The sequence below is a fragment of the Myotis lucifugus genome, unplaced genomic scaffold (genome assembly GCF_000147115.1).
Source record: "Myotis lucifugus unplaced genomic scaffold, Myoluc2.0 scaffold_0, whole genome shotgun sequence".
NCBI lineage: Eukaryota > Metazoa > Chordata > Mammalia > Chiroptera > Vespertilionidae > Myotis > Myotis lucifugus.
Window position 1 is genome coordinate 4,278,461 of NW_005871048.1, and position 7,047 is coordinate 4,285,507.

Here is a 7,047-nt window from a genome sequence, read left to right on the forward strand (position 1 = left end):
TTTTCCATGAAATATAAAGGACAATTATACTAAATATAAATTGGGTGTAGCACTTTTTCTTAGAAGTTTAGAGATATTTCTTCCGTTTCTCTGGAACTGAAGATTTTTTTTGGAGACCTCTGAAGACTGACTGACATTCTCCTTTGAATGTTACTTAGTTTTTCGTTCATTCATAAATGCTTATATGATTCTTCCTTTATTCTTAAAGCCTAAGGAATTGCCAGAAAGCATGTTTTTATAGCAAACTCTCTCTATCCATTTTTCCTGGAATATCATGAGACTTGATCTGTAGATTCAAGCCTGCTATGTTTCAAAACAATTTACTTTAGTGGCATACTTGAATTTTGTAGTACTTTGGAATGCAAATTATATATAAGTCAATGTCCTTTGCTGGACCCATAACTTTATCTGCAGTCATGTTCATGTTTCATTATTCTTTCTACTATTATGTTAGCCCATCCACTATGCTTTGACTTTGTTTTCAGTGGCATTTTTAATGTGACTTTTGGAACCATTTATTTTTGTTGTTCACTTGCATTTCTTTCCTAAGATCAATAAGACCACTTTTCAACACGTTCTTTTATATTTCTTTATTTGAACACTTGTACCTGTAACTCTTTTTCCATTTGCAAAATTTAAAACAGTTCTATCACCTGTAATTTCTGTTCCTATGACATTACCTGCACTCCTTTGAATAATTCTTTTTATATCTCTTCTACACTAGCCTTTTTAATACTTTTCATTTTATATAAGAAGCATGGTTGCATGTGTAGTTTTTATGTTAGAGTTTTGGTGGTTACTTGATAAGAGACACATCTTGATGACCCTGCAGGCCTTCTTCCTTTTGATAGCTTAGCTGAGAGCTGGTCCAGTGAACTGAACTCCTGGTCTGCTGAGCGCCAAGGGATTGGCTCATGGAAGCAGTCCTGGCATGTAAGGCTCCTTCCAGGGCTCTTGGTCTGTGCATCTTGAACTTTGGTATACATAATCCTTATGTTGTTCCAGAGCCTAGAGATAATTCATATATTTCTTGTTGCTTAGTGTAGGGATCAGAAATACTACAACCCAAGGGCCAGGTCCAGCCCACTGCCTGGTTTTGAATGGCATCTTAGCTAAGAATTGTTTTTGCATTTTTATATAGTTAAAAAATCCAAAGAAAATGAATAATTCCTGAAACATGAAAGTTATATGAAATTCAAATTTTAGTGTCCACAAATAAAGTTCAGTTGAAACACAGCCCTGCTCATTTGTTTATGGACTGTCTGTGGCTGCTTTCACACTGCCCACTGCAACAGAGTATATGGCCCACAGAGGCTAACTCTATAAAATACATGCTATCTGGTCCTTTACAGAAACCATTTGTCTACCCATGACTTAGAGAAACTGGGTGTTTCCCAGTCCCCATATGAGGCTTACCCATAAATATGCAGCATGCTGTTGGGCATATGCTTACTCCTGCAGTACTCAGTTGCATATCCAGCACCCTGACCAAGCCAGACCCTTTCTCCTAGAAATCTGGCTCTGATTCATACAGAGCATCTGTGTCTATACCAGGGGTGGGCAAACTTTTTGACTCGAGGGCCACAATGGGTTCTTAAACTGGACCGGAGGGCTGGAACAAAAACATGGATGGAGTGTTTGTGTGAACTAATATAAATTCAAAGTAAATATCATTACATAAAAGGGTACGGTCTTTTTTTTTTTTTTTAGTTTTATTCATTTCAAACGGGCCGAATCCGGCCCGCGGGCCGTACTTTGCCCACGGCTGGCTAAACCATGTTAGAGAAAAACGAGAGTGTGGGGATCTACTAGTATACTCAGCCTGCTATTTCTCTGCTTATAAATGTCCCCCTAATAAATTCTCTGTTATAGTGGGACCTTGTGATGCTAGTGGCATGTGCCTATGACATTCTTGTATGACATTACTCATCTTTGAATGTTAACAGCTGCTAATGGAAAGGCATGTGGGGGTCTAAGAGGACAAGCAGTGACTGGAAGACAAAAACATCTAAAGCAATACACAGCTTCTATTTTGTTCTTTCCCACCATTTTGAGCTCTCCAACTGGATCTGGATGGGGACATTTTAAAAAAATCTTTCTAGACAAACTCTAGAACTCTTATAATTAATCATAACTGTATATCATCTTAAATACTAGGAAATATATACATTGTTGTTGATCCCTCATTTTGGTTATCATTTGCAGTATTTGGCAAGTGATCTTAAAAAGTTGTTCTGTTAGCCATGATAATTTTCTTGCTACCTTGGTGAGGGAATTTTCCCCCCATCATTAGTTATTTTTTGTTGGTGGTGAGATTTGAAGAAGCTGAGGAAAGAAAAAGTTTCTTCTGCCATTTTAGAGTAGAAACTCCAGGCTGTTTTTATACCCTTGTAATTTTTTTTAGAATAATGTATAATTGATTTTGTTCCATGCTCCTGAATTTAATTTCTGTCCTGACATTAGACTACTAAGATTTTCAGCTATATGTGCAAGAAGAATCACTAAGATTTATTTAAACTTTCAATTTGACATTCTTAAGACTATCCTTTCAATTGGATATACTAGACTTATGCTAGTAAGAGTGATTAGTTAAGTCCTTTGTAAACATGACACCCATTATTTCTTCTGGTAGAAAGAAAATAATGTTGACTTCCAAAAAAAACCATGAGTCATAATTACAAAACACTTCCCTCAATTCCCCCATATCAGCTACCAAACATTTTCTTTCACTTATTCTTTAAAACCAAGTTAACTTATTTTGCAGGTTGTCATAATTTCAGGATATATTGTATATACCTCTTAAAATAATTCTTAGAAACTGCATGTGTGAAATTTTCATGTGAAAAATTTCTGAATGAAGTTTATTGTGAATTCCCAATTAGAAAGGATTTCAGGATTTTCTTTTTCTTCTTCTTCTTATTTTTAAAAGTAAGATTTTTTTGGCAAAATGTTTTAGGAGTAGTAAGCCAAGACTGAAAGAATAAAATTAATAGGAATGTCAATTGTATATCTACACTAATAAAAGACAAAGATACTAATTGACTGTACCTTCGCTATGCCACAAGCCATGCCCACCAGCCAATCAGAGCGACTATATGCAAATTAACCCAACCAAGATGGCGGCCGGCAGCCACAGAGCTGGAGCAAGCAGGAGGCTTGGTTGCCCCAGTGATGGAGGAAGCCAAGCTTCCCGCCTGCCCTGGCCGGCTGTGGAAGTCCGCTCAAGGCAACAAAGTTTTAATTGTAGAAGATAAATAAATCCCAGATACCTGCTTCCAGCCAGCCTCCACTGGGAGCTTGGGTGGCTGGGGGGCTTGGCCAGCCTGAAAACAGCCATCAGCCCCTCACCCAGGCTGGCCAGGCACCCCAGTGGGGACCCCCACACTGAAGGGGCTGTGGCCAGTCTGCAAACAGCCATCAGCCCCTCACCCAGGCTGGCCATACCCTCATGGGGTGAGGGTTCCCACTGGGGGGCTTGGTCAGCCTGACAACAGCCATTAGCCCCTCACCCAGACTGGCCAGGTACCCCAGCAGGACCCTCCACCCTGAAGGAGGTATGGCCAGTCTGAAAACGGCCCTCAGCCCCTCACCCAGGCTGGCCAGGCACCCCAACGGGACCCCCACCCTGATCCGGGACACCCTTCAGGGCAAACCAGCCGGCCCCCACCCATGCACCAGGCCTCTATCCTATATAATAAAAGGGTAATATGCAAATTGACCCTAACAGCAGAATGACTGGGAATGACTGGTCACTATAACACACACTGACCACCAGGGGCCAGATGCTCAGTGCAGGAGCTTCCCCCTGGTGGTCAGTGTGCTCCCACAGGGGGAGCTCTGCTCAGCCACAAGCCAGGCTGACAGCTGCCAGTACAATGGTGGTGGTGGGAGCCTCTCCTGACTCCTCAGCAGCGCTAAGGATGTCCTACTGCAGCTTAGGCCTGCTCCCTGCTGGCATGTGGACATCCCCCAAGGGCTCCTGGGCTGCCAGAGGGATGTATGACTGCCAGCTTAGGCCCAATTCCCCAGGGAGCAGGCCTAAGCCAGCAGGTGGTCATTCCCCAAAGGGTCCCAGACTGAGAGAGGGCACAGGCCGTGCTGAGGAACCTCCCAAGTGCACAAATGTTTGTGCACTGGGACTCTAGTAGGATAATAATTTGGATAACATAAAAAGAGAAGTTTCAGGTGTTTTGTTGTTGTTGTTGTTGTTGTTGTTGTTGTGTGTGTGTTTGTGTGTGTTTAAAGAAGACTTACTTAATAACAATCAACCACAAGATATGAAGCTGTGTAATCCCAAAATCTAGTAGCATTTTGGGGAGTTAGAATAAAGACAAGCATTAGATATTGATTTTATCTTGAGTACAATAAAATGTGAAAATATTTACAGAAGGATGTGAGCCATGATTAAAATTTTTAAAAATTGTTTTCCCTTTGTTTAGGATTCTGTGATGTCTAATAGGTATCATTTTCTAAGAAAAGGAAATATAATTTTACCTATGATGAGTTAAAACTTTATATATTAATATATTTTTATTGATTTTAGAGTGAGGGAGGGAGAGGGGTAGAGAGATAGAAACATCAATGAGAGAAAAACATCGATTGGCTGCAGTAGGGGATTGAGCCTGGCCAGGCATGAGTAAAAACTTTTGATTAGCTTTGTTTCGATTCCTCTATGTCCCAAGTTGAATAGAAATTTGTGGTAAAAAGGGGAAATTATTCAAAGATGGCACAGAAAAAATTGAAAAAACTGCTCATAACTAAGATAATAGATGAAAGCAGAATGTTTATTGGATTCTTTTCTTCTCAACTCTTTAATGAGTAATGATGTTAACAACAATTGTTTTCATCCTTATCCTAGTAGTGAGGAATCATTAAAATAAAAAATATTATGCACACTGTTAAGATTTCACACTTCTACTTAATTCAAAGATAAGTTGTGGGAAATTCTTACAATTCCAGTGTTTTTTCCACATGGTTTGTCTTCTGCTATTTATAACATTATAACTTAAATTCTATTATTGCCATAGTAAATAAATTATTTAATATTCTTGAAGATTATTTCCTTCATTTAAAGCCAAGATTGTTAATATTTATGTACAGCTCAAGAAAATTTATCTTAATTCTTCCATATAATGAATTAACAAAAATTGTCAGTTTAATCTGTAATGTGTGGTTATGATTATTGGGATATATTGCTTAAATAAACATCTTACATTGGCTACTTGTTGTAGAAATAACATAATATGACCTAAATACTATGCCATTTTTCAATCATAAAGGTTTTATTAACTTTATTTATATTACCTTCTCTGATGTCACTAATTTATGTATCATTATGAATACTCATAGACAATCTTTTCCATTTAGGAATTAGTCTCTACACAGAAAACACAAAAGTTGGAATGAAGGAGAAGATATTATATCCAAGAAATGGTAATATGTAAGTACTATTAACTAACTATTTCATCTTCATTGTAGGTAGGAATATTGAAATAGTTGTGTTAATTAACTGTATATAACTAAAAGGAAAAAGTATGAATAATTGAGAACAAAAAGGTATATAAATACTTCCAATTTCTGACAAATACTATAATCCTGTTTATGCAAAGATATGCCATTTTGAGTACCAAAGCTTCTCTCCCCTCCACCCACTGCAGATATTTTATATCTCACGAGACAGGATTTCTAATATCTAACTTGTTCCAGTTTCCCCCCAAAATGCTTTTGATTTTAATTAGTAGTAATCAATAAACATGTTTCTTTGGATTTTTTAAACAAAATATTAAATTCCTGGAGTGAACGTCTTTTATTCCCAGGTATGATGAGCTACCATTTGACAGACTACCACTTCTTCTTAAAGCAAATGTACAAATTAAAGTTGAAGGCTTTAGAGAAACACCAAGGCAACCAGGCATTAGAAAGCCAAGATTCCAGATGGAAAGGAATCAAATATGGGGAGTTGACACTGTATAAACCACTTTTCTTATAGTAGCACCACTGATACTTGGCAAAGAGAGAAAGGCTGAGAATACAGGAATAGGTCCACAGATAAGAATCAGAGCAGTTAGCATCAACTCTGGCAATTTCCCAGGGCTAGAGAGATAAAAATTAGAGTCTACAGCATCCGACTGCCAAGATAATTAGGACTTAAGGGACTAAGATCTAGATGTTTGTTTTTTTCTTTAATTATTTTTTTAATTTATCATTTTATTTTATTTTTTCCATCACCATTTATCCCCTCTATGCCCTCTTCCACCTCCACCAAACCCCCTCCCCCAACACTCACCACACTGTTGTCCACGTCTATGAGTTCTCTCTTTTTTCCTCACTCCCTCTACCAACACCCCCAACATTTCCCACACACACCAGAGCTGTTTGCCTGATCTCTATTTTTGAGTCTGTCTCTATTTTGCTTGGTAATTCAGTTTGTTCATTAAATTCTACATATGCGTGAAATCATACGGTACTTGTCTTTCTCTGACTGGCTTATTTCCCTTGGCATAATGTTCTCCAGGTCCATCCATGCTATTGCAAAGGGTAAAATTTTCTTCCTTTTTGTGTCAGAATAGTATTCCATTGTGTAAATGCACCACAGCTTTTTTTCCCACTCATCTGATGGACATTTGTGCTGCTTCCAAATCTGGTTATTGCAATGAGCATAGGGGTACACATATTCTTTTAAATTAGTGTTTTGGGTTTCTTTGGATAAGTTCCCAGAAGAGGAATTGGTGGATGAAAAATAAGCTCCATATTGATTTTCCCCAAAATGCATCTACACTAATAAAAGACAAACATGCAAATTGACCGTACTTTTGCCATGCCTTAAGCCACGCCCACTGGCCAATCATAGCGACTATATGCAAATTAACCCAACCAAGATGGCAGTTAACTTGTATACACCAGCTGGGAGCGAAGACTGAAGACAACGTGGAAGGGAAGTGCTACAAAAGGGAGCAAAATAGAGGCAGCGGAGACAGGAATGGAGCAAAGGCTGCGGAGGCGAGAGGCGGGAGGGGAAACCCAGCCGGGCGGTGGGAGCGGGAGGGG